At 42.4% G+C, this 27,361-nt stretch overlaps 1 protein-coding gene and 1 long non-coding RNA gene across 6 annotated transcripts in view; one reads left to right on the top strand and one right to left on the bottom strand.

Moving 5' to 3' along the window:
• ltbp1 (latent transforming growth factor beta binding protein 1) overlaps positions 1-27,361 on the bottom strand; it is a 425,536-nt gene that overhangs the window by 356,609 nt on the left and 41,566 nt on the right. The window lies entirely within an intron of this gene.
• On the top strand, positions 1,067-26,611 carry LOC148148922 (uncharacterized). Its single transcript, XR_015758367.1, has 3 exons — positions 1,067-1,153; positions 26,063-26,226; positions 26,369-26,611. It is a non-coding gene; the product is annotated as an uncharacterized LOC148148922 (long non-coding RNA).

The raw sequence follows: 27,361 nt of genomic DNA on the forward strand, positions 1-27,361 counted from the left end.
ACTCTCCTAGGCAATGATTTCCAGGTCATCACCATTCACTGCATAAAACAGTTCTTGCTCATATCCAGCACTGAATCCCTGCCCAAAACCTTAATTTAAAATTAGAACCAGGACTGTGAACATGGATCTGAGCCGGGTTAAAGAGCTGAAAGCGCTTGGAATGGAGCACTTCATCTAGACTAAATAAGCCAAACATGAATGCGGCTAAAAGGACAATATTTACTAGAAGTCTAAATGGTATTAAGTCAATAGCTATTCAGAGCTGGCATTTTACTCAGTACTGGAATGAATATAATCTCTCTGAAAGAATTCTTAAATGGTCCCAGAGATTAACGGCCTGTACACATTCTGCAATGTCAGAGCTGAAAAATAATGTGTAAACACAGTGTAATCTAACCTCCTAGAAATGTGCCGTAATTAAGAAAGTATTTGGAGCCTATTTTTACAGTGCTGTAAGAAACTGATTTTGTGAAAGCATTTTTTTTGACAGCCTCAAGCCATGTTGTAGACACAGCACTTGGAGGATATTGACTTGGCTAGACACCTGCTTTTTGTTTTATATTGAAGATTTGCACGTGTTTCGTTGACTGGGACCCACTAATGTCCTTTCACGGTTGTAATTAAGGTTTGAAGTCAATAAAACCTTTCCCAGAGTTCACTGGATCCACTCCTTCTCTTTTCCAGGAGCCTTAAACATGAGCCAAATTCTAAAGCAGCAAATTATTGCTGCCATTTCAAATAGTAACTGACAGAAAGAAAATGGAGAGGGAAAGGAAAGTGGAGGGGTGGATGTGGTGAACAATTGTTCTGGTCACTGTACAGTGACATGAGGGATATGTTGAAATGGAACATATTTACTGTTTCACCAGAATAATTAATGATCACAGCCACTCCTTCTCAAACATATTACATTGTGCCAACTGACAAAGGAAATGTTTCTATATCTATAAAATATTACAAATCTTAACTCAGACTTTGCTTTAAGAATAAGAGTGGGGCCATCAGCACCCACTGTTATTATGAAGTGAGTTAGACAGCGTCTGCAGTATACAAAATGTGGAAATTACTGAGTTGCTGCCTAAATGACCCTGCCCTTTCACTGGCTGTGCTGAATCAGTGCCTTGCCAAGAAACTAAACTGAAACACATGAAAGGTAGGGATCTGTAGTGTTTAACCCACTCAATATGCACTAAATATGCTCGATAAAATGTGCAAAATTTTAATAGCATGGTAAGTCTTAGTTGATATTGGACAAACACTACAGTGCTGAACCTTAGCATTTACAAATGTGAGTTCTCATTGCTTCAAATTTGAATTCTTGTTGCAGATCTTTTATGGAAGAGGTTTTACTTCTTGTCTGATTGCTTTGTTTTGCTGTCTGATCAATTTAAAGTAATTAATCGAGCTCATAACATAACTCATTTGCACTTGCTTGAAACATGATGGATTTATATAGAGAGACCTATTCTTTGCAAACAAAGGAATACATTCAAGCCTTGCACGTTTTGATTTAACCATTACTTTGGTGTATACGTTGTTAGTGTGGTAAAGGTGTTGCTAAGCGTTTTTTTTCAAATGTACAAACAACATGCGAAGTCACTGAAATCCAGCTCTGCATTAATGCTACCTAACAAAATCATACTTGAATCTCCTGCCTGTTCCTTGCTCTAAGTTGATAGAAAGGCATTTGCCAAGGACATTATTATCATCTCTTTAAAGCATACAACTTTGCGTGTGTTTGATTAATATGTTCATTATCTCCTTTCAACCTTTGTTGCTGAAATGTTGCCAAAGCTTTTCTCGCACTGGCCAGGACAGATGCAAGAATTACTAATTTCAAGTAACCACAACTATTTACAGTTCAGAAGAAAAGAGGGCTGATTGCTTGGAAATTGACTCTGACTGGGTCAGGTGTCACCATCGAGAAGTCAAATGCAAAGAGCTAGCAGATTGTTAAAATGAAAAAAAATCTCTCCAACAAGCCTAGGCTCAGCTACCTCTCTATATTCTTACTCAAGATAACCTCTTCTTAGACCGACCTCAATGACAGTATCACAGTGGGGTCTCCAACCTACACCCTCTGAACTGATTTAATTACTCCACCCCCTCACCTCCATAGTGATTAAATGCCACCCTGGCTATGTTTTCTATTCATTTATAGAATGTGAGAGTCGTTGAAAGAAGTAGCATTTGTTGTGTTCAGCATTTGTTGAATTGAAGGATTACCCTTCTCAGTCTTCACTCCCCAGCAGTGTTTTTGGTTCAATGCTAAAGTGCTATTTGCTGCTAGGAAACAACTCGCAGATTTCTCTTGACATAAGGTACAGTGTATGAGACACCACGATAATCATCTCAAAGGCAGTTGATCATTAAACATGCATTCATTCATCGGTGCTCCCTCGAAGATAACAAACCCACAGCAATGTCTATCCTGCAGCACTTTGGCAGCAAAAGTCAGAAGGAAGATTATTATCTGAATGGTTATAAATTAAGGGAGCTGGATGTCATCAACAAGACCTGGGTGTCCTCCCCAAAGTTAAGCATACAGGTGAAGGAGGCAAATGGTATATTGGCTCTCACAGTGACAGGTTTTGAGTACAGAAGCAGGGGTGTCTTGCTGCAGTTAGACAGGCCCTTGATGAGACTACACCTGGAATGTTGTTTGCAGCTTTGCTCTCCTTACCTGAGGGTGTTCTTGCTACACAGAGATTGCAGTGAATTGATGCCTGACACAGTCAGAGTCAACTATGAAATTGATTCCTGGGATGATGGGGCTTTATGTTTAAGGAGAGGTTGAATCAATTAGCTTATGTATTAGTTATATTTACTGGAGTTCAGAAGAATGAAAAGGAATGTTGTAGAAACCCAATTCTGACAAGACTAGATAGGATTGATGTTCCTGATGCTTGGGCGTCCAGAATCAGAGGTCATAGTCTAAAGATTCAATGTAAATCATTTAGGACCGAGATAAGGACAAATTTCTTCACCCAAAGAGTGACGAGTCTGTGGAATTCGCAACCACAGAAAGTAGTGGAGGGCAAAACATTCTATGATATCAAGAGGGAGTTGGATAAAGCACTGGGGGCTAAAGGGATCAAAGGATATGGAGTGGAAGCAGGAACAGGCTACTGAGTTGGATAATTTGCCATGATCATAACGAATATCAAAGCAGGTTTGAAGGGCCAAATGGCCTATTCCTGATCCTATTTTCTAAGTTTCTACATAAAGCAAACAGCAAAGTGAACAAAGTCTATTTACACAGTGCATTTAAAAGTGGTGTCCACAAGCAACAGCAATCAGAAGGCATCTACCAGTTGAAGCAGGGTGAATTCTCCAGCAATTTTCACAGAGTAGAGAACAGTCACAGAATAAAACTTACCAGTGTACTTCCACCCTAGTCCCTTCGAATAGCACAGTTTCCTGTGGTGATTGACGGTGAATCTACTCAGTCACCTCTGTTCTGTCTAGGATTAGTGGTGTCATGAAACACTGTTCAAAATAATACACAGTTCCTTCCTTGTCCGGCCAAAGCTTATTTTGCTGAACACATGTTGAGGAATACAATGAGGGTTTAATCAAGATTCAAATGTAAAATATCAAAGAATCATAGTCTATACCCATAAATCTCTAATAAATTGAAGAATATCTTGAGCTAATTGATCAGTTATATAAATAATGGTAGGCCATCTCTCGTCACTTTCACAGCAACTAATTCTGATTTCAAAATTATATGGCTCCACCAGTCTAAGAACTGTAAAACCTGGTTTGCTGTTGCTGTTGCAGTTTTAGAAAGCTTTCAGCAGGTTATAAACATATTTCTGAACTTAAAAAGTATTAATTGTCAACAGAACGAGAGGAAAGGTCAGGAGACATTTCTGACATGGTGTATTGTAATGGTATGGAATATGATGTCTGAAAGGGGAGTAATAGGCAATTTAATCCTCACTTTGAAAGGGAATTGGATGTCTGGTACGAAAGGAAACGCTTATAGGGCCATGGGAAAGAGCAGACAGTTGCAACATACTAATAGCTTATTCAAAAGTCTGGCACATCAGGCACAATGAGACAAAATCAGGTTTCTTTGTGCCTTATATATCTATCTAAAATGTGTACGTTTGGCAAATGAAGATGGAGAAGAGGATGAAGTTAAGGATCATAAGCTTAAATCATCACAAAGAGAATGTCCTTGTCCTCCCTTTAAATCAATGGTTTCATGTGTTAGCATTTGAACAAGATGTAGGGAACCTCTAAATAAATCTGAGTCATTACACTCAGCAAGGAGTCTCTTCCCCAGTTCCAGGTTCTGTTACTTAGAGACATAAAGTTATACAGCATGGAAACAGACTGTGCTGTCCAATTCATCCATGCTGAGCAAGTTTCCCAAACTTAACTAGTCCCACTGGCTCCATTTCACCCATATCTCTCCAAACCTTTCCTATTCATGTACCTGTCCAAATGTCTTTTACACATTGAAACTGTACCTGCCATCTACCACTTCCTCTGGCAGATTATTCCACATTTGAACAACACTCTGTATGAAAATGGTGCCCCTTAGGTTCCTTTTAAATCTTTCTCCTCTCACCTTAAAAATATACTCCCTAGTTTTAAACTCCCCCACCCTAGGGAAAAAGACCTTTGCTATTCACCTTAGCTATGTCTCTCATGATTTTATAAACCTTTATAAGGTCATCCCTTAACTTTCTACGCTCCAGTAAAAAAAAATGCCCCAGACTATTAAGCCTATCCTTCTAACTCAAAGCCTCCAGTCCTGGCAACATCCTGGCAAATCTTTTCTGAATCCTCTCCAATTTAATAATATCCTGCCTATAGCAGGGGGACCAGAACTGTACATAGTACACCAGAAGAGGCCTCACCAACATCCTGTACAACTTTAACATGTCATCTCAACTCCTGTACTCAATAGTCTGAACAATGAAGGCAAGCGTGCTAAACACTTTCTTAACCTTCTAAACACCTTCTCAAAGTGAATCGTGAGTCATTGTGAGGGAGCTGATCCCAAGCCAATCTCTTTAAAAAAAGCGCATCACAAAACATGTCAGAGGAAAAAAATATGCAACAGATATAGTTCAACCTACACTTTGGTGATCTTACCATGTTGTAGAGTCATAGAGTCATAAGAGATGCACAGCATGGAAACAGACCCTTCGGTTCAACCCGTCCATGCCAACCAGATATCCCAACCCAATCTAGTCCCACCTGCCAGCACCCGGCCCATATCTCTCCGAACCCTTCCTATTCATATACCTATCCAAATGCCTCTTAAATGTTGCAATTATACCAGTCTCCACCACATCCTCTGGCAGCTCAACCCACCCTCTGCGTGAAAAAGTTGCCCCTTAGCTCTCTTTTACATGAGTAATTCATTAAACTCAACTTGCACCCCAGACCTTTGTTCATTAAAATCTACAACCAAGTCAATAGCTTTGTTCATTTCTGTACCCAGGTACGAATGACAAAAGATGTCAGGTCTTGTACCAGTTCACAGGACAAATCATCCAGGATGGTGCCAATTTACTCAGCAAATTCCTCAAACACCTGTCAACAAAGCGTAGGTTTCCAGGAATGTGTTTGGAGATATTCCCACATGCATACACAGAAGTGCAGAAGCCGCAGAAGGGGGCCACTGAGGACATGGTGTCAGCTCAGGCTAATACATGTAGTCTACTGTATATGATCAGAAATGGGAAATATTGCAGCATGCAAATGGCAAGGTGAAAAGGATATTAGTCAATCTAAATAATCATAAGTATCCATTCGAGAATTGAAAGAGAGCGTGGAAATTAAGTCCAACAGGTCAATGCCTGAGAATCAAAGAATCTTTATGGGGAGATTAAATGACGCAAACCTAGCCACTTATACCTATAGCCCTGTGACACCCAGAATCCTGCAAAAGGAGATCATTTCACTTATTGTACTTGTCCTGGCTCTTAGAAAAGGCTGTCCAATTAAATCATGCCACAACTTCCCCGTAATCCTGGAAATCATAATCATTTTCACATGCAACGAAATATTACTTCTCTAGAGTTTGCATCAAATTACAAAATAACGATGCATTCCCACAGTGCGATGATATTATGCTGTGTAAAAATGTAAGCATCAGCTCATCCCTTCCAGCACACAGGATGTCTTTATGCCATGTAAACTCAACAAGGCAGGTGCATTTTCTTAATCAAACCCATCAGGAATTTATAACTGGAAAGCATTCCAGGCTCAGTCTATTCCCAGCTCGTGCCCAATGAGTCCGTTATTTTTTGGTCTCCTTCAGGTTGACAGCACAGTTCATCGTTTCCCTGGGTGATTGGGTTTGGCAGAATTCTGCCAGTGCTGGATGGATGCACTAACACTAACCATGTCTATATCTTTCCATTCTGGCTCCACTCTAGCTCTTACTCAGTATTGGCTTGAGTTAGAGAATTTTGTCCACAAACTTAGGTTCCAATTTTTGAAACACAAAGAGGAAATTTTGGAAAACTCAGCAGGTCTGGCAGCATCTGTAGAGAGACAAGCAGAATTAAATTTGAGTCCAGTGACCCTTTACCTGAACTCAACCAGGGAAAGGGTGGTATTTACGTAGGTGCTGCCAGACCTGCTGAGTTTCTCCAGCACTTTCCGCTTGTGCTCTAGACGTCCAGCATCACATTTGTTTGGTTTTACTGTCAATCCAATTTTTGATGTAAGTTAACAGCTCGCGTATTGAAGCCTCCATGCACACTGACAATAGGGAACATGTTAAAGGATAGAGCGTGAAACTGCTAACATTCGCTCCAAATGATGGACTTGTAGTAAAAGGCAGACTGGCAGAGGATGGGATGTGAGGAACCGTTCAGATCACAGCTTGAACCACTGTAAAGGAAGCTGTAAGTGAACAAACTTACAGAATGGGCATATAATTGGCAAATGACTTCTTTTCAAGATGTGACAGTAAAAGATACAAGTTACATTGATTGGTTTGGCATAATTACAGATTATCAGGAGCTAAAAAGGACATGTCTGTCTTCATCGGGATTGTGTGCTACACTCATTCCTTTTTGCCCAGACTGAATTGCATCATCAGACTGGATGGAGCTTAATGCAGTTAAAGCCTAACTCTTTCCACACCATTACCATATAGAGTACTGATGTTACCTGACTTTCAATATTTCCTCATGGTTTACTTTATATACCCTGGAGAGAACAAGCATTTTCCCCACAATGACAACTTGAACCTGGAAAATGAAACTTGCCAAGTTGCAGGTAGTTACAGGCTAATGAATCTGTGGAATTCTGTCCCACCGAAGGCTGTCCAGGCTGAGTCATTAAGTACTTTCAAGACTGAGATTGACAACTTTTTAAATCAGTAGGGGCATCGAGGGTGATAGGGAAAAGGCATGCAAGTGCAGTGGAGGATTAGCAGATCAGCCATGACCCCATTGAATGGTGGAGCAGACTCGATGGGCTGAACGGCCTACTTCATCTCCAATGTCTTACAGCAGCAAGCTCTTTATTCAATGTTGTGGTGAATTGCCATTCTATTACATCTCAAGCTGATTGGTGGGTGTGATTTTGGTCTTTCCATGTTGAATGTTGTTGCCTCTCTCCTCGTGATGCTGAATACTGGTGTCAGTGTTTGTACAGTACCACTGAGGTGGCAATAAAAACTCAATATCACTCAACATCAGAGTCCAATTTAATTGGAGCTAATCTATCAGGTAACAGTCAGGAAAGAATTAATGCTGAAATTACACCAGTTTCACCCATTCCATTGGTGTCATGCACCATCTGCGGGTGGAGACAATGAGTTCTAGGGGAGCAGGTGTATTCTGTACCACGCCGGAGAGTCCTGAGTAAACTTGCCACATTTATATTGTAACCTGTACTTATTGACAGTATGCAATAAACCATCGTGTTCACTCGAAGAAATTCCTCTTGTGTTTACACTCACCAGTGGGTCTATCCACGACCAGAGATAATTAGACAGACCCTAGATGCAGTACAATGGAGGATCTGGTGAAAGCAGGTTACCTGAGGCAAACTGAAACAGATGGCAGATAGCACAAAGTGCTAATAGTAACAATGAGGTTAAATATCACAGCTGCACACATATATTTGACAATCACTTCCAGTGCAACATAAATTTATGACCAAAAAGGGCAGGTTTTCACTTTACAGGCTCCTGGTGGAGGGTCCAATCAACAGTAGAGCAGCAAAATGGTGTCTTTTGTCCCTAGACACACTTATAAAGAATGACTGTTCGGGTGAGGCGCTGCAGGGCAGTACATATGGAACAGTAAACCAGCCAAAGTTACCATCTTTAGGAGAAGGGAGAAGAAATTCAGGTGCAAAGCTTTCTTCCATACAAGTGGGGAAGGGCACCTTCACACAGAAAATATAACATTAGACATTCTTTGAAAATGGCATAATACACAGAAACCCGTCGGTGCCCAAACTGATCGCAAGTAGAGCCTCGGGTCCTGTTGAATAATTGAGGTGGGCAGTTGCCATGATTCACGCTGGAAGAGGCAGCTTGCCCAGTCTGGGAGTCCCTCCTGTTTCACCAGGAGGAGCCTGGGTTTCAGTCCCAGGAAAGAGGAAGGAAGTGAGCCAGGGGTAGCGAGGGGGTAGCGAACGGTTAGAGAGGGGGTAGCAAGGGGTTCCAACAACAAATTTCTGAAATTGTTCCAGAGCTAAGAAGACATATCTCAGCAACAAGATTCATCTTTTCTCCTGGGGACCTCAATAAGATTGTAAGACCATAAGATATAGAAGCAGAATTAGGTCATTCAGCCCAGAGTCTGTTATGCCATTTGATCATGGCCAATATGTTTCTCAATCACATTTCCTGCCTTCTCCCTGTAACCCTTCATCTCCTTACTAATCAATAGCTATTTATTTCTGTCTTAAATAGATTCAATGACTTGGCATCCACAGTCTTCTGTGGCAATAAGATCCACAGATTCAGTATCATTTGAGTGAAAAAGTTCCTCCTTATCCTCAGTTATAAAGAGTTGTCCCTTCACCCTGAGGCTGTGCCCTTGTGTCCTAGTCTTTCCTACTAGTGGAAACATCTTCTCCATGTCCACTCTATCCAGGCGTCTCAGTAGTCTGTAAGTTTCCATCAAATCCCCCTTCATTCTTCCAACTCCATCAAGTTCAGACCCAGAAACCTCTGCTGCTTCTCATACAACAAGCCCTTAATCTCCGTGGTCATTCTTGTAAACCTCTTCTGGTCCCCATCCAAGGCCAACATCTTCTTTATTAGATACGGGACCCAAAACTGCTCACAACATATCCCAAAAGTGGTCTGACCAGACCCTTATAGAGCCTCAACTGTACAATGCTGCTCTTGGGTTCTAGCCCTCTTGAAATGAATGTTAACATCACATTTCCCTTCCTAACAGCCATCTGAACCTCCGTGTTAACCTTAAGAGAACCCCTGAACTAGGACTCCCAACTCCCTTTGCGATCTCGATTTCCAAAGAATTTCCTCATTTAGAAAATAGTCTGAGCCTATATTCTTCTTACCACGGTGCATAACCTCACACTTTCCCACATTGAATTCCACCTGCCACTTCTTTGTTCACTCTGCTAGCCTGATCAAGACCTTCTGCTGCCTCCCACCTCCTCGTCACTCTTGTCCCTCTACCTACCTTTGTGGTATCTGTAAACTAAGCATCAATGCCTTCACTTCCTTAATCCAAATCGTTAATGTACAATGTGAATAGTTGTGGTCCCAACACTGACCCTTGCAGAACTCCACTAGTTACTCGCTGCCATCCTGGTAAAGATCTCTTTACTTCTGGCTGAATAACGTCCTCCTCATCTGAATTCTAAAGGGTCGCCCCTTCATCCTGAAGCTTTTTCTTTTGTTTTTATGTGGTCACTGATGTCCCTAGTCAGCCATGTTTGCCTCGTGCTCCCCTTAGTATCTTTCTTCTTCCTTGGGATGAATTTCTGCCGTGCCTCCCAAATTACCACCAGAAACTCCTGCCATTGCTGATCTACCATCTTTCCTGCTGGACTCCGCTCTAATCAAATCTGGCCAACTCTTCCTTTATAGTTTTTGTAGTTACCTTCACTCAATTCTAATACCATTACATGTGACTCCAACTGCTCTTTCTCAAACTGCAGGGTGAATTCTATCACATTATCATCACTGCCCCCTCGAGGTCCCTTCACTTTAAGCTCCCTGATTCAGTCTGCCTCATTACACGTTACCAAATCCAGAATTGTCTGCTCCTTGGTGGTTTCTATCACAGGCTGCGCCAAGAAAACCATCCCATAGACATTGCATGAATTCCTTTTCTTGGGATCCACCCCAAACCTGATTTTCCAAGTCCACCTGCATATTGAAGTCCCCCACGATTATTAATAGTGCCTTTCTGACATGCTTTTGCTATCTCCAGATTTATTTTCTTTCCCACATTCTGACTGATGCGAGGAGGCCTGTGCGTAACTCCCATCAGGGCCCTTTTTCCTTTGCAGCTCCTCACCTCCAACCGTATAGATTCTATGCCTTCCAACCCTATATCACTTCTTGCTATTGATTTAATTTCATTTCTTACTCACAAGGCAACCACAGCCCATCTGACCCATCTACCTGCCCTTTTGTAAGAATGTGTATCAATGGATATTTAATTCCTAGCCCTGCTCCCCTCGTATCTCTGTGATATCCACAACACCATACCTGTCAATCGCAATCTGCCCTTCAAGCTCATTGACCCTATGTTGCATACAGCATTTAAGCACAACAGCCTCAGTCCTGTGCTGACTCCCCTTCTTCTCATTGTTCTCCCTTTAACTGCTGTGCCTGAAGTTAGGATCCTGACCCTTTAACTGCTCTCAGTCTTATTACTTGCTTTTGAAACTTTATTAACCGCCCAGAGCCCTTTCCACCTTTAACTTTTTCCATACTTTCCATGCATTCCCCCGCCTCCCCTGCCCACCATTTAGTTTAAAGCCCGATCCACAGCCCTAGTTATGTAGTTCACCAGGACTCTGGTCCCAGCAATGAATTCAGGTGAAACCTGTCCCATCAGAACAGCTCCCTCCTTCCCCTGGGCTGATGCCAATGTCCCATGAATTGGAACCTGTTTCTCCCACACCATACTTGAGCTACACGTTTATCTCTTTAATCTTGTTGACCCCCTGCCAATTTGTTTGTGGCTCAAGTAGCAATCTGGAGATTGTTACCTTTTTGATGCTGTTTGTTAATTTAGTCCCTAGCTGCTTACACTCCCTCAGAAGGACTTCTTACCTCTTTCTACCTATGTCATTGGCACCTACATAGACCACAACAACTGGATCGTTCCCCTCCCATGCCAAGTTCCTCTGCAGCCCAGAGGTAATCTGAATCCAGTCACCAGTCTTTGGGACTCCAATCCTGCCCATGGAGAACAGTGTCTATTCCCCTGACTATACTATCCTTCATTACAACTTCATTTCTCTCTTCTTCCCCACTTGAATAGCTCCCTGTACCACTGTGCTATGGTCATTTTTGCTCATCCTCCCTACAGCCCCTACTCTCACCCACACAGGGAACAAACTTTTTTTTCATAGCAGAGAGCGCGGGAGCTGGGGAGAAGTGCAGTCGGAGCAGGGAGGCTGTTGGGAAAGCAAGTGATTGCTATTTAAGTAGGTATGTTAAGAAGGACTCTCCTGTGCTGTTAAGGTAAGGCTTTTTAATTAATATGTCTTGTGTATCATGTGATTGATTAGAAGTTTAATTGGTTATTTGAATAAGACCCCAGCAGAGAGGTACTGGAAATTATTTAATACATAAATTGTAAAAGTGAATTAAGTAAGTAAAGATAGCTGAACAGGTGATGTGCTGTAGCTGTATGATGTGGGAGCTGGCTGATCACATTGTGAAGGGCAGTGACCACATCTGTAGCAAGTGTTGGTTGCTGGAAGAACTCTGGATAAGTGTTGATGATCTGGAATCTGAGCTTCAAGCTCCACGGCACATCTGGGAGGGGGAGAGTTACCTAGACACTTGAAGTACAGGTTCTCAAGAGTCACTATCTCCAGATTATTACCCAAGCCTCGTGCCAATTGGCATAGGGATAAGAAAATTAGGGAAGTAAACAAGTGGTTAAGGGATTGGTGGGGGAAAGAGGGAATCCATTTCATGGGGCATTGGCATCAGTTTTGGAAACGGGGGCATCTGTACTGATGAGACGGTCTCCACCTGAATCGATCTGGAACCAGTGTTCTCGCGAAAAGGATAAATCAGGTGGTCAGTAGGACTTGAAATTTGTGAGTGGGGGAAGGGAAAGTTAAAGCGACAGGGAGCATGGAGTTAAATGGAAAGATAAACAGCAGGATAGCATGTGTGCAGGTGGGTTTAACCTTGAGGCAGACTAGGAATGCAGCAAAAATGAAGGATAACTTCGGACATCTTATGATTTCCAATATCTCTAATAATGATAAGACAGTTAGCATTAAGGTACTTTACCTGAATGCTCATAGTATTCGTAACAAAGTAGATGAATTAACAGCACAAATCATCATGAATGATTATGATGTGGTAGGCATCACAGAGACATGGTTGCAGGGGATTCAGGACTGGCAGTGAAACATCCAAGGACTTACAACTTATTGAAAAGACAGAGAGGTGGAGAGGGGGGTGGGGTTGCCTTGTTAGTTAAGAATGAAATTAAATCAATGACTCTGAATGACATAGGGTCAGAGGATGTGGAGTTTGTGTGGGGGGAATTGAGGAGCCACAAAGGTAAAAAAACCATAATAGGAGTTATGTACACACCTCCTAACAGTGGTCAGGATCAGGGGCGCAAGATATACCAGGAAATAGATAGGGCATGTCAGAAAGGCAAGGTCAGGGTGATGATGGGGAACTTCAATATGCAAGTGGACTGGGTGAATAATGTTGCTGATGGATCCAAAGAAAGGGAATTCATGGAATGTTTACAGGATGGCTTTTTGGAACAGCTTGTGATGTAGCCCACAAGGGAGCAGGCTATTCTGGACTTAGTGCTATGTAATGAAGCAGACTTTATAAAAGATCTTAAAGTAAGGGAACACTTAGGAGGCAGCAATCATAATATGGTAGAGTTCAAACTACAGTTTGAAAGGGAGAAACCAAAATCTGATGTAATGGTGTTACAGTTAAATAAAGGTAATTACAGGGGCATGAGAGAGGAACTGACGAAAATCGACTGGAAGCAGAGCTTAGTGGGGAAGACAGTAGAGTAACAATGGCAGTAGTTTCTGGGTGTAATTGAGGACACAGTAGAGATTCATCCCAAAGAAAAGAAAGATTATCCAGGGTGGGGGGGAGGGATTGGGAAGGCTACAAAAACAAACAGAGGACAACAAAGAGAGAAATAAGGAAGGAGGGGATCAAATATGAAGGTAGGCTAGCCAGTAATATTAGAAATGATAATAAAAGTTTCTTTCAATACATTAAGAAACAAAGCAGGGGCAAAAGTAGACATTGGGCCACTCCAAATTGATACAGGAAGGCTAGTGATGGGATATAAGGAAATAGCTGAAGAATGTATTAAATACTTTGCATCAGTCTTCACAGTGGAAGACATGAGTAATATCCCAACAATTAACGAGAATCAGGGGGCAGAGTTGAGTATGGTAGCCATTACAAAAGAGAAAGTGCTAGAAAAGCTAAAAGGACTAAAAATTGATAAATTTCCTGGCCCTGATGGGCTATATCCTAGAGTTCTAAGGGACGTGGCTGAGGAAATAGTGGAGACATTGATTGTGATCTTTCAAAAGTCACTGGTGTCAGGGAAAGTCCCAAATGATTGGAAAATCGCTGTTGTAACCCCCTTGTTCAAGTAAGGCTCAAGACAAAAGATGAAAAATTATAGGCCGATTAGCCTAACCTTGGTTGTTGGTAAGATTCCAGAATCCATCGTTAAGGATGAGATTTCTAAATTCTTGGAAGTGCAGGGTCAGATTAGAACAAGTCAGCATGGATTTGGTAAGGGGAGATCATGCCTGACAAACCTGTTAGAATTCTTTGAAGAGGTAACAAGTAGGTTAGACCAGGGAAACCCAATGGATATTATCTGTGTAGACTTCCAAAAGGCCTTTGATAAGGTGCCTCACAGGATGCTGCTGAGTAAGGTGAGGACCCATGGTGTTCGAGGTGAGCTACTGGCATGGATTGAGGATTGGGTGTCTGTGAAGGCAGAGAGTTGGGATAAAAGGTTCTTTTCTCGAATGGTAGCCGGTGATAAGTGGTGTCCCGCAGGGTTCCGTGTTGGGGCCGTAGCTATTCACTTTATATATTAATGATCTGGATGAAGGGACTGGGGGCATTCTGGCGAAGTTTGCCGATGATACGAAGTTAGGTGGACAGACAGGTAGTACGTAGCAGGTGGGGAGGCTGCAGAAAGATTTAGACAGTTTAGGAGAGTGGTCCAGGAAATGGCTGATGAAATTCAACGTGAGCAAGTACGAAGTTTTTGCACTTTGGAAAAAAGAATACAGACATGGATTATTTTCTAAACGGTGAGAAAATTCATAAAGCCAAAGCCAAAGGAATCTGGGAGTGCTATGCAGGATCTTCTAAAGGTGAACTTGCACTTGCTACAGATGTGGTCACTATGAACCACAATGAGATCCACCAGCTCCTAGCGAATGCAGTTACAACACACTGCCTGGCCCTACATCTCTACTTTAATTACTTTAATTGTTTTTTTTAAATTTGCTACTGGTCTTTTAGTTTGTCATCTGTAGATGTTTCTCCTTCTTACCTTCAATCTGGAAGTAATCTATCATGGTCAAATTAGTAGATATTGCCAACCAATGACCATACAGCTTACCTGTGATGTCACAACTTCGTGTTGGGCTTCAATTGATCCTGTTAAGAAAATCCCTTCCAACACCGGCATCTCCAAATCATGACCCTTACAAACTATGAGCCAAGAAAGCAAGCAAAACGCGCCTCTTTCCTTCTGTATTAAATTCCCATGCTGTCTTCAAAGTTACTGAGTTACATATTCACTCACACTCCAGATGTGAAAACTCCTACCTGACCATGTGAGGCTTACTGCCTAGGGAAACCCAGCTCTTTCTAGATTTCTCTGTGGGTTTGAAAGGGGATTTAGGCCTTTTCTACTTGAGCAGCCGTACTGCTGTTTCAGACAAGTGTTGGCATACTTTGGCAGCTGTGTGTGACAATATGATATCTCTGTATGCCAATAACAGAGGTCAATGGTGCACTCTGACTTTAGTTCCTGTTGTGTTCACTTCATAACAGGAGTGTAGAGAATCAGGTTGCACCCCATTGCCTTTCTGTGCTCATCAATGAGAGCAATACCACTCTTTCATTTTCATTGCATTTCACCACAAGGGGCTAAATGACCTATTCCCCTTTCAAGGACTGTGTTGCATGTATGATCCTAACAGGCTGGAACTGTAAACACAGACAGCACTGAGTCAATGTTCACACTTGCATTCCATTTCTTTTTTGAAAGAAAGCTGTTGATAGTTAAACTTCAACAAACCTCTAGTTATTCCACAAATGTTAATTGTGTGATTTGATTCATCCACCCTCTATTCCTGGAATTCACCTCCACGTGCTGTTACCAACATCAACTTTCACATTTGGTCCTTTCCTTAAAATGATCGATTTTATTTAGAGATTAATGTAGCAGTGGTAGTTTGCGAGCAAGTGTAAACAAACGTCTTATAGAAGCAAGAGAGAGAAGTGCCAATTGAAAACTGTTGAAACTACTCTCATTTAACTTATCCAAGCAAAGGTTTATCTTATCAAACAACTGGATCATCACTCATCCCTGAGCACAAGTAATGTCCGCATTTCTGACTTTTTGAGCTTGTATAGGCTTGTAGTCTAAAAGCTCAAGTCTTAGGTCTGACCTGAAAATGGTGCCAAAATTCCCTCATACAGATAGTGATGTGAAATTCCAGCATCTCCAACCAACCATACATTATTCCCTATCAAGGGGTTGCCTCCCAGTCACACAATAATCTTTTGTGTTCCATGCAATTATCTCATCTATAATTACCCTTATAACCGACAGCCCTGCTCGTGCCTAGATCTTAATCCAGTGCTGTCCAACACAGCATGAACAGCTTTCATTGACAACACCCAGGCAATATTGCTTGCTGACAATTCATTTCAGTAATTTTGATTCTGTTAGTGGTCAATTTTCTACCAGCTCAACAGACAAGATTCCCGAGGGATTGGGCAAAATGCCATTCAAACACCTTGCCCACATTTTTACACTGCACTGATTTTGGAGGAGAGCAAAATGTAACGGCCAGTGAAACGAGCCTTCCATTTAATCCCATTTGTTTCTTGTGCAGGCAGTTAAAATTGACCCCAATTTCCTTCCTATTTCTTCCCATCTTTTTCATCACTTCTTGATGGCTCTTCCTCCAACAGAGAAAGGGCAAACCCGAATCAGCCTAGCAGATTATAGAATGTGAAGGTGGTACTACAGAGAACAGGGTAAAGGATAAGAAAGGATCTACACACTCTAACACCGCCAAAATCACTGGATCAGCTAGAGACCCCATGACTGTGCTAACATTATTTCATTATGTCACTGATGCGACAGGACGATTGGAATAATTATCACATTGAGCAAATTAATGCCAAGAGGTTTAATTGCAGTCCTGTCATGCATAATAGCAGAGGATAACCATGGAAAAGGAAACTGCTTCTCATCAAACATGGACATAAAAGGAATGGTTATGTATGCCTGATTTCTCCACAATTTGTTCAGCGCTTACTGACGGAATTCCCTAACCAGCAATAAACATACAAGTGCGCTTCAAATCATGCTGTATTTGGCACATTTTATATTTACAGATTGTAATTAACTGGCCTCCTAAAAGAGCCAGGGACACTTTATTTACAGATACAGCTATACAGATAAACAGTTAACTCATTAGCATCGTGTGAAGGGGGGTGAGTGCAGAATTGCACACAAAATATTCTTCCCTTCTTATATCCCAAATTCATTGAGTGTAACTATCAAGAAGACTTTGGCCTTTTGTATCTCCCTCCTCACTTCGTCGAGTCAATAGCGTCAAAATCTAACTTAATTCCACAAAGCATGGCAGTCCCTCAGAAATAACTGAATGAGAGATAGCTCAGAGGAGATTCACTCCACTGATATCTGGGATGGGTGTGTTATCAAATGAGGAAAGGTTAGTCCTGGATCCACTGGAGTTTACAAGTTTGAGAGACGATCTCAGTGAAACATGAAAGATCCTGAGGGAACTTGACAAAGTGGACACTGAGTGGATGTTCCCTTCTTATGGGAGAGACCAGAACCAAGTGTGAAGGTACTTTGGCTTTAAGAAGTGTACTTTGTACTGGTTTTAGAGGTTTTAATACAGAGACACAAAGTTGTCTATTTGAATCCAATAAAGTAAACAGCTTGTGAGACCTTGTGGTTTTCTCTAAAGTTGAAACAGTAGAAGCAGCCTGAATAGGTGGCATCAAGACCCTCCCCCCTCCCCCACCAAAAGCCAACGTTTTTAGTTATAGTTTTTCAGTAGCAGTTGGTAGGGTCTTGAAGCGGGATGTGGAAGCTATTTTTCCTCTCTCTATTATAGGTAAAACCTGGGGGGTTATCTTCCTGCTGCTAGAATTGCATGACAGAGAATCAATTTTACTGAATTTGTCTTTGTCATGGGTGTGTTTATCTGATGTTACTATATTGGAATAGTTACTGTTTAGTAGTTAAACAACCTATTATTCTGTTAAGTTTTCCAATACAGTTAAGTTAAAGTCATAGAGGCATAGAGGTCTGCAGTATGGAAACAGACCCTTCGGCCCAACTTGTCCATGCCACCCAGTTTTCACAATTTAAACTAGTCCCACGTGCCTGCACATGCCCCACATCCCTCATACCTACCCTATCCATATACCTGTCCAAATGTTCCTTAATTTACAAAATTGTACTCGCTTCCACCACTACCTCTGAAAGCCTGTTCCAGACACTCACCACCCTCTGGGTGAAAAAATTACCCCTCTGGACCCTTTTGCATCTTTCCCCTCTCACCTTAAACCTATACCCTCCAATTTTAGACTCCCTTACCATGGAGAAAAAGCTGTCAGCTGTCTACTTTATCTCTGCCTCTCATGGTTTTACAGAACTCTATAAGGTCACCCCTCAGTCTCCTACGCTTCAGGGAAAAAAGTCCCAGCCTATCCAACCTCTTTTTAATAGTTCAAACCTTCCAGTTCAAGTAGCATCCTAGTAAATCTTTTCTGCACTCTTTCTAGTTTAATAATATCCTTTCTGTAATAGGGCGACCAGAACTGCGCGCAGTACTCTAAATGTGGTCTTCGAGGAGACAACACGGACATTTACTATAAACCGACCGACTCCTACAGTTACCTAGACTACACCTCCTCCCACCCTGTCCCCTGTAAAAACGCCATCCCATATTCCCAATTCCTTCATCTCCGCCGCATCTGCTCCCAGGAGGACCAGTTCCAAATCCGTACAACCCAGATGGCCTCCTTCTTCAAGGACCACAATTTCCCCCAGACGTGGTCGACGATGCCCTCCACTGCATCTCTTCCACTTCCCGCTCCTCCGCCCTTGAGCCCCGCCCCTCCAACCGCCACCAGGGCAGAACCCCACCTCACCTACCACCCCACCAACCTCCATGTACAGCGTATCATCCGCCGTCATTTCCGCCACCTCCAAACGGACCCCACCACCAGGGATATATTTCCCTCCCCTTCCCTATCAGCGTTCCGAAAAGACCACTCCCTCCGTGACTCCCTCGTCAGGTCCACACCCTCCACCAACCCAACCTCCACTCCTGGCACCTTCCCCTGCAACCGCAAGAAATGCAAAACTTGCGCCCACACCTCCCTCCTTACTTCCCTCCAAGGCCCCAAGGGATACTTCCATATCCTCCACAAATTCACCTGCACCTCCACACACCATCTATTGCATCCGCTGCACCCGATGTGGCCTCCTCTATATTGGGGAGACAGGCCGCCTACTTGCGGAACGTTTCAGAGAACACCTCTGGGACACCCCGACCAACCAACCCAACCACCCTGTGGCTCAACACTTCAACTCCCCCTCCCACTCCACCAAGGACATGCAGGTCCTTGGACTCCTCCATCGCCAGACCATAGCAACACGACGGTTGGAGGAAGAGCGTCTCATCTTCCACCTAGGAACCCTCCAACCACAAGGGATGAACTCAGATTTCACCAGTTTCCTCATTTCCCCTCCCCCCACCTTGTCTCAGTCAAATCCCTCGAACTCAGCACCGCCTTCCTAACCTGCAATCTTCTTCCCGACCTCTCCGCCCCCACCCCACTCCGGCCTATCACTCTCACCTTGACCTCCTTCCACCTATCGCATTTCCAACGCCCCTCCCCCAAGTCCCTCCTCCCTACCTTTTATCTTAGCCTGCTGGACACACTTTCCTCATTCCTGAAGAAGGGTTTATGCCCGAAACGTCGATTCTCCTGTTCCTTGGATGCTGCCTGACCTGCTGTGCTTTTCCAGCAACACATTTTCAGTACTAAATGTGGTCTTTCCAAGTTAATGCAATTTCTTCTCTCTAATGTTTAAATAAAGTGTGTTTTGCTTCAAGACTGATAACTTGACCAATTGAACTGCATCCAGAACCCAACTCCTGGCATTTGGTTTAAAATAAGAGAACCTTAGGGTCTACATTATCTTCTTCATATATTTTAAGAGTATTTAGTCTGGTCCATAACACAATGTAAGAATAAAGGAGTTAAAGAATTAAAATAGAGATGAAGAGATTTTTTTCTGTCACAGAATATCATTAAAATGTGAAATTCTCTTCCCTGCAGGCTGGATCACTGAATAGTTTCTAGGTTGAGTCAGAAAGATTCTTAAAGTCATAGAGTCATAGAGATGTACAGCATGGAAACAGACCCTTCGGTCCAATTCGTCCTTGCTGACCAGATATCCCAACCCAATCTAGTCCCACCTGCCAGCGCCTGGCCCATATCCCTCCAAACCCTTCCTATTCATATACCCATCCAGATGCCTTTTAAATGTTGCAATTGTACCAGCCTCCACCATAATGCAGCACCTCACATTTATCTGAATTAAATTCCATCTGCCACTTCTCAGCCCACTGGCCCATCTGATCAAGATCCTGTTGTAATCTGAGATAGCCTTCTTCACTGTCCATTACACTTCCAATTTTGATATCATCTGCAAACTTACTAACTACACCCCCTACCTTCACATCCAAATCATTTATATAAATGATGACAAGTAGTGGACCCAGCACCAATTCTTGTGGCACTCCACTGGTCACAGGCCTCCAGTCTGAAAAACAACCCTCCACCACCACCCTCTGACTTCTACCTTTGAGCCAGTTCTGGATCCACATGGCTAGTTCTCCCTGTATTGCGTGAGATCCAACCTTGCTAACCAGTCTCCCATGGGGAACCTTGTCGAACGCCTTACTGAAGTCTACATAGATCATGTCCACCGCTCTGCCTTCATCAATACGCTTTGTTGATTGAGAAGAGAGTCAAGGGCATAGACAAGTAGATAGAAAGTAGAGGAAAAGTCACAAGCAGACCAGCCATGGTCTTATCAAATGCCACAGCAGGTTTGAGGAGCCAATTAACCTCCTGCTGCTTCTAAAGGATGGGCTATCAAACCCAAACCCCTGAAGGATGAGCTTCTCAAACTAAAACCATGAAAGAGCAGGAAGCCTGGCTGATATTTCACACCTGCAGTGATCCCAAATGCTGCCTCAACAGAAACAACAACTGTATTACATAGCAACCCAAAGGTAAGAATGTCCGAAAGTACTTCATTAAATCATAATAAGGAAAATTTGACACCAAATTTCATCAGGCAATATTAGGACAGATGGCCCAAAGCTTGATCAAAAACATTGATTTTGGAGGGCTTTGATTTTGGAGGGCTGTTTTAAAGGAGGGGGCACAGTGATGTACTGAGTGGGAATTCCAGAGCTTGGGCCTCAGTGACTGAAGGCCCGGCTACCAATGACACAGCAAAAAACATTCAGATACTTTAAAGGCCAGGGTTGGATGAGTGCAGATATCTTGGAAGGCTGTTGGGCTGGAAGAGGTTATGGAGAAGGGGGAAAAGTAAGCTATGGAAGTTACAGACGTCAGGTATCATAGAACCCCAACCCGTGTGGAAGCAGGCCCATCGAGTCCACACCGACCCTCTGAAGAGCAGCTCACCCAGACTCACCCACCCCACCCCTTAACCCTGCATTTCCCATGGTCAATTCACCAAACTTGCAAATCTTTGGACTGTAGGAGGAAACCAGAGCACCTAGAGGAAACCCACATAGACATGGTGAAAATGTACAAACTTCACACAGACAGTCGCCCGAGGGTGGGATCAATTCCCGATCCCTGGTGCTGCGAGGCAGCAGGGTTAACCACTGAATCACTAAGCTGTCCTTATTGGAGAGCTGGAACCTGACTTAACTGTACGATTCTGTTCTAAACTAATCACACATCAGAGGCTTTGCTCTTTAAATAGAAAAATAGCATCAATCAACAGATAAGGATTTCAGGAAATCAAAATTCCATTTCATTATATTTTCTCTAAAAATTCTCAACCCTTAGAAATTCTGTAAGTGCTGGCCAGTGAAGCAGTGTCACTGCGGGCCACAGTTAGTGCTTCCAAAAGACCTGAGCTTAGTTTTAACCTTCCAATCTCCCAACCCAGACTGGTGACCACACACATAAATAGGACTGTAGCAAGGAAAACAGCTCAAATGCCTGTTGCTATTTGCTTCACCACTTCTATTGGAATGTTGTTAAATAAATAGTTACAGAGCTCAGGATTTCTAACTCTGGAAAGCTACTATTAAAATAGTTTACATGCATTGGCTTGGTGAGCTTATTCCATTTATATTAACAACCTTAGCAGCTCATACAAATTTGTTAGATTAATAATGAAAGCAAAATATTGTGGGAGCTGAAAATCAGAAACACCATCAGAAGGTGCCGGGAGGATCCGGCCACACCTGTGGAGAGAGAAAAACAATAATAACATCTCTTGAAAATGTTTCTTCAGAACACTCTGTGACTGATTGAGGGACCTGACGTTAGGAAGACGCTGACAGCCACGCTGCCTGTCCTTACCTGTGGATATCTCCTGTAACCCCTACCCTATCCCATCCTCACATACCTGTGGCCTAGCTCTCTCACTGATCCTGGGCCTCTGTTGGATACACTGCTTACTTGCAGCCAACGTTCCTCCGGTGGTGCTACCCGCAATGAAGGGTCACCGTTCTCTGATGGTCAACAGCTCCTGGTGACTCCTGGGTCCTTGAAGACCCATAGCTGGCCACATTTGGCACTTAACATCTTGGACCTTCTGCAAAGGAGGTGATGCCGAATTCTCAGACAGCCCTGTCACATTTTGATGAAATGGGTATTTAAATGGGAGATTAGCAAATACCATCAGAAATTCTGTAATTAATCTTCGAATGTTGCTATCAGAAGGTACATCCTCTGCCAAAGCCGTTATGGCTGAAATACACAGTGGGAGATGCACAAGAGACCTTTGGGTTAGTGCACCTTCTCTCTGGGACAATATCTAATCCCAGCAGCTCAGCCAAACTCAGGAATTGTTCAGAGTTGTCAGCTTTCAGGTGAATTAACAACAATCAGCCTGAACTCTGATGTTATGCATAATAAATGGGATCATTTTTCTTGCAAATAATTCTAGCCACACAACACTGTGAAACCATCTTATATTTATGTTCCTTATTAAATAATTCAAAAAATGGTAATGTTACTGGACAAGTAATCCTGAAACTTGGACTAATTCTCTGAAGCGCTCCAATCCCATGACAGCAGCTAGGAGCTTTTAAGTTCAGTTTATTAATCAAGATGGATTATAAAGATTCAACCCTCATAAAACAACTGTACTGAAGCCAGTATCCTGTCACCAAGTCACCCTTTATTTACATGTGCACAGTACATAGCCTCTGACCAACCAGCTCACAGCCAGTCCCTAGACTGAGGGGACCTTCTGAATCCCCTGTATATATCTGTTAACCAGGGCTCCCTGATTGGCCCAAGTTAATAGCCCCATTTCAGGATCTCATAGTCAATGGGATCCACTTGGTCCTGGTTCCAATTGGTTTCCATACTGGGAGGTGATCTGCGAGGTTTCCCAATCCAGATTTAATCAAGCGCAAGTTGGAGTGGGATCCCAAAGGCCCTCCCTCCTCTTAACCCACCACCATGGGGTGGGAGTCAGAAAATTCCACCCTGTGCAAGCTTCTGACCCTCATTCAAGCCTGACAGGGGGCCCAAAATACTCACAGTGATAACACTGCCTCATGATTCAACTTCAATGAGGAAAAGGAATTCAAGAGTTTGAATTACAATTCTTCCATATTCATACTTCATTATAACTTTAAATCTAAATGCATTTCCTGGCAACTTAACATCATCAATTACTCTGGCCACTGTAATATTTGTTAACTGCAATTCCACCCTCCTACCAGTGGAGACAGTGCAGCAACACCTCTGGCAGAGTCTAACCAAAGGGTGACGAGTTTACATAGGCAATCTCCATTTGAAATGTAGACATAGGAATTTATAGCGGAATTATAAAAATGAAGACATGTCCTGTGTATACCACAGGAGCTCAGCCAATGTTGATCTGTGGCTGCTGTGCTAAATTATTAACAAACAACAAACAACCACATTAACTGTTTCGTCAAAAGAAACTGCAATTACAATAATTTGCAGAATATTTGGATTTCCACAGAAACAAAAAAGCCAAGTATCACTTTTACAATCTGACTGAGCATCCTCAGAAGAATTCCAAAGAGAGAAAAATATAAGGAAGCCAGCCAAGACAAACATCTGGGTTTTTTTTTTATTTCTTCAATAAGTTTGGAAGGAACTGCAGGTGCAAAACATGGAAAAGGTTTAAAAATGAATATGTGTCAAATGGTTCAGACAAGTTGAAACTTTGAAAAAAAATCTCAATGTCACACACTCTCTCTCTCTCTCTACTTCCATCAAGAGAAGTTGTAGAAATTGTTTTTGTAATCTTCCACTTCCCATTTTAGGAATAGTACTGTGTGTCTATATGACTAGTCCATGTTATCTGAGATGATGGATAACCTCTCTAATTAATGAGTAGTTAGAACACCTTACAATAATCCAAAGTATGTTTTGTATTCAAGATAAAGATAATAATTACAATGAAGAAAGAATGACATATGTTAAATTTGTTAAGTATGTTTTGTATTCCTTCTTCACCTGGCAGCATTTCTATCATAGTTCTAGATGGCACATTGATAAGCTTTCCAACAACAACTTATGTTTATAGAGCACAATTTAATGGAATAAAAGGCCCAAGGGTGTTTTACAGGAGCATTTTAAAACAAAATATAACATTCAGGGACTTGAGATATTAGGGCAAATGATTGAAAGCTTGGTCAAGAATTAGGAGTGTCTTCAGCAAGGCAACATAGGTAGAGAGAAGGAAGCATGGAACCCACATAACTGGAGGTAACGGTGTCGAGATTATAATTGGGAACGCACAAGAGGGCAGAGGATGGTGAGGCGGCAGGAGATTACAGAGGTTGGAAAGGACAATGTCATAGAAGGATCCTGAAAACTTGGATGAGAATTTGAAAGTCAAGTTGCTGCTTGACTGACAGCAAATGTAGATCAATGATAATAGGGGTGAGACTTACTGTAGATTAAGGCACAGGCAGCAGAGAATTGGATGACCTCAAGTTTACAAAAAGTAGAATGTGGGAGATATTATTGGAATGGCTGTAAATTGTGGGATGGAAATGATCGACAATGCCTGGGTGTCCTCGTGTGTAAGTTACTGAAAGTAAATTTGCAGGTGCAGCAGGCAGTAAAGTAAGTAAATGGGAAGTTGGCTTTCATGGCGAGAGGGTTCAAGCACAGGAACAAGGATATCTTGCTGCAATTATACAGGGCCTTGGTGAGGCCACAGACGGAATACTGTGTGTAATTTTGGTCTCCTTATCCAATGAAGGATGTTCTTGCTTTGGAGGGAGGGCAGTGAAGGTTTCCCAAATGGATCCTTTGGATTGCTGGACTGATATATAAGGAGACATTAACCTGGTTAGGTTTGTACTCACTGGTTTTAGAAGAATGAGGAGGAATCACATGAAAATTCTAACAGGGCTAGGAAGGGTAGGTGCACAACGGATGTTCCCGATGGTGGGGGAGTCCAGAACCAGGGGTCAGAGTTTAAGTCTAAGGGATAAATCTTTTTAGGACTAAGATGAGAAAAAATGTCTTCACCCAGAGAGTGGTAAGCCTGGGTAATTCACTGCCACAGGAAGTGGTTGAGATCAGAATATTGTGTGTTTTTGAGAAGGAGGTAGATATGGCTCTTGTGGCTAAAAGGATCAAGGGAAATCGGGGAGGAGGGCAGGATTAGGGTATTGAACTCAGTGGTCAATCATGATCATATTGAATGGTCGAGCAGGTTTGAGGGGTTGAATAGCTACTTCAGCTCCTATTTTCTATGACCAGCTAGGAATGCATCAGAATAGTCAAGTCAAGAGATACTAGCAAATAGGAAAAAGAGTTTCAGCAATGGATGAGCTGGGAGAGCAACAAAGTTTGGAGATAGAACTGAGTGGTACAGTGATGCAAGGCTGGAAGCTCAGCTCAGGATCAAAAATGTGATGTCAGAGTTGTGAAGAGTCAGTCTTCATCTCAGAATGTCATCAGGGAGAGGAGAGAGTTAGTCATTCCACAATGGCTTCAGTCGTCTGGAGGAATTGGAAGAAATTGCTGTCATCTACTGCTTGATGTCAGATAAACAGTGGGACAATTTGACAAGAGTGGAAGAGGTGTGAGTGTTAATGATGTGGTCAAGAAGAAGGTCAAAAACAAACACTGACTCCACGTGATGTCACCAAGTCGATGTCGCTGAGGAATAGAAGGAGGTAAATGAGTGGCAACCTTCTAAACACAAATGGCTAGACAAAAATAGAGTGCAGCCCATCTACTTTGCCACTGACTATTCTGGTAGTTCCAGGATATGACAGCAGTGAACAACCTTTATCAATTAATCTTCAGCAGATGCAGCTCAGAAGCCAGGAGAACTCCCAGTGCTGGAAATCTTTGCATCAAAACTACCTGTTCATCCCAAACATGTGACACGTACAACATCATGCCTGTGTTCCTCACATACCTTATCCAAAATAAACTCCTGAATGGGGACGTCGTGGCATATTAATAATGTGAGTGGGCTATTAATACTTTAAGGACATAGCAGCTGGTACATTTAAAGCTACAATTATTAAATCTGGAATGTAAAAGGCTTGAGTTCTGAAGAAGTGCCATTCCAGATTCAAAATGTTAACTCTGTTTCTCTCTCTCTAGGTGCTGCCAGACTGACTGAGTTCCTTCAGCATTCTCTGCATTTGTTTCAGATTTCCAGCAACTGCAGTATTTTGCTTTTATTTGAATGTAAAAGGCTTGTAATTGGTAATGGTAACTATGACAACTGCCATTGACAATTGCTAGTGTCTTTTAGGGATGGAAATCGGTAAACCTGATCAGGTCTGGCTGACATTGTGACTCCACGCCCTGAGCAATAAGAATGGCCAAGCAAGCACTTAGATAATGAGGTATCAGTAATAAATGCTGATCTCATTAGTGATACACACAGCCCACAAAAGAATAAAGATATCTCATTTCCTAATATTGCCTGTGGTCACTATCTCCCAAAGGAGCTCATTTTGTGGATCATCCATTCATCAAAGAAATATAACCTCAATTATTTTTTGATGTTATCCTGCAAGTAGTCCCCACCCCATCTAACCATGCCCCTTAGTCTTCTATTTCAGTTTCAATCTTCTGGGTCTAGATAAAGAGATTGTCATGATCCTAATACAAGAATCCTAAATCAAACAGCAATCACATCACCTCTGAATCTTCCCTTCTCAAAAGAGAATTTGCCAATTCATATAATCGTTCATAATAATACAGTTTTTCCTTCCTCTCAATCATTCTGGTTGCTTTCTTCAAAGTTATTTCAAGGTAAAGTATCCCAGAAGTACGGCAGCAATCTCTACTGCACGCAGTATTCTAACTGGAAGGGCGCCAAAGATTAATAAAAGTTGCCTCACTGCTACGATTCCACCTTGACCTTTAAATACATTCCGATATACTCTCGACCACCAAGCATTGTTGAGATAGCTTCCATTTATTGTTAGTCAAGACTCTCAGAATTCTTGCATTTTCTATGCCAATCACACTGAGGCTGCAGACGATATTGCAGGGGAGATGTGGAGTCCCACTCCTGGAGCTCAAACTCTTTGCTGATGTATCCAGAGGAGCACAGGAGGACTGCTGGACTGTCAGACTTTCAGA

The sequence above is a fragment of the Chiloscyllium plagiosum genome, unplaced genomic scaffold, assembly GCF_037043375.1.
Source record: "Chiloscyllium plagiosum isolate Xiang-an unplaced genomic scaffold, Cpla_swu_hap1 HiC_scaffold_10, whole genome shotgun sequence".
NCBI lineage: Eukaryota > Metazoa > Chordata > Chondrichthyes > Orectolobiformes > Hemiscylliidae > Chiloscyllium > Chiloscyllium plagiosum.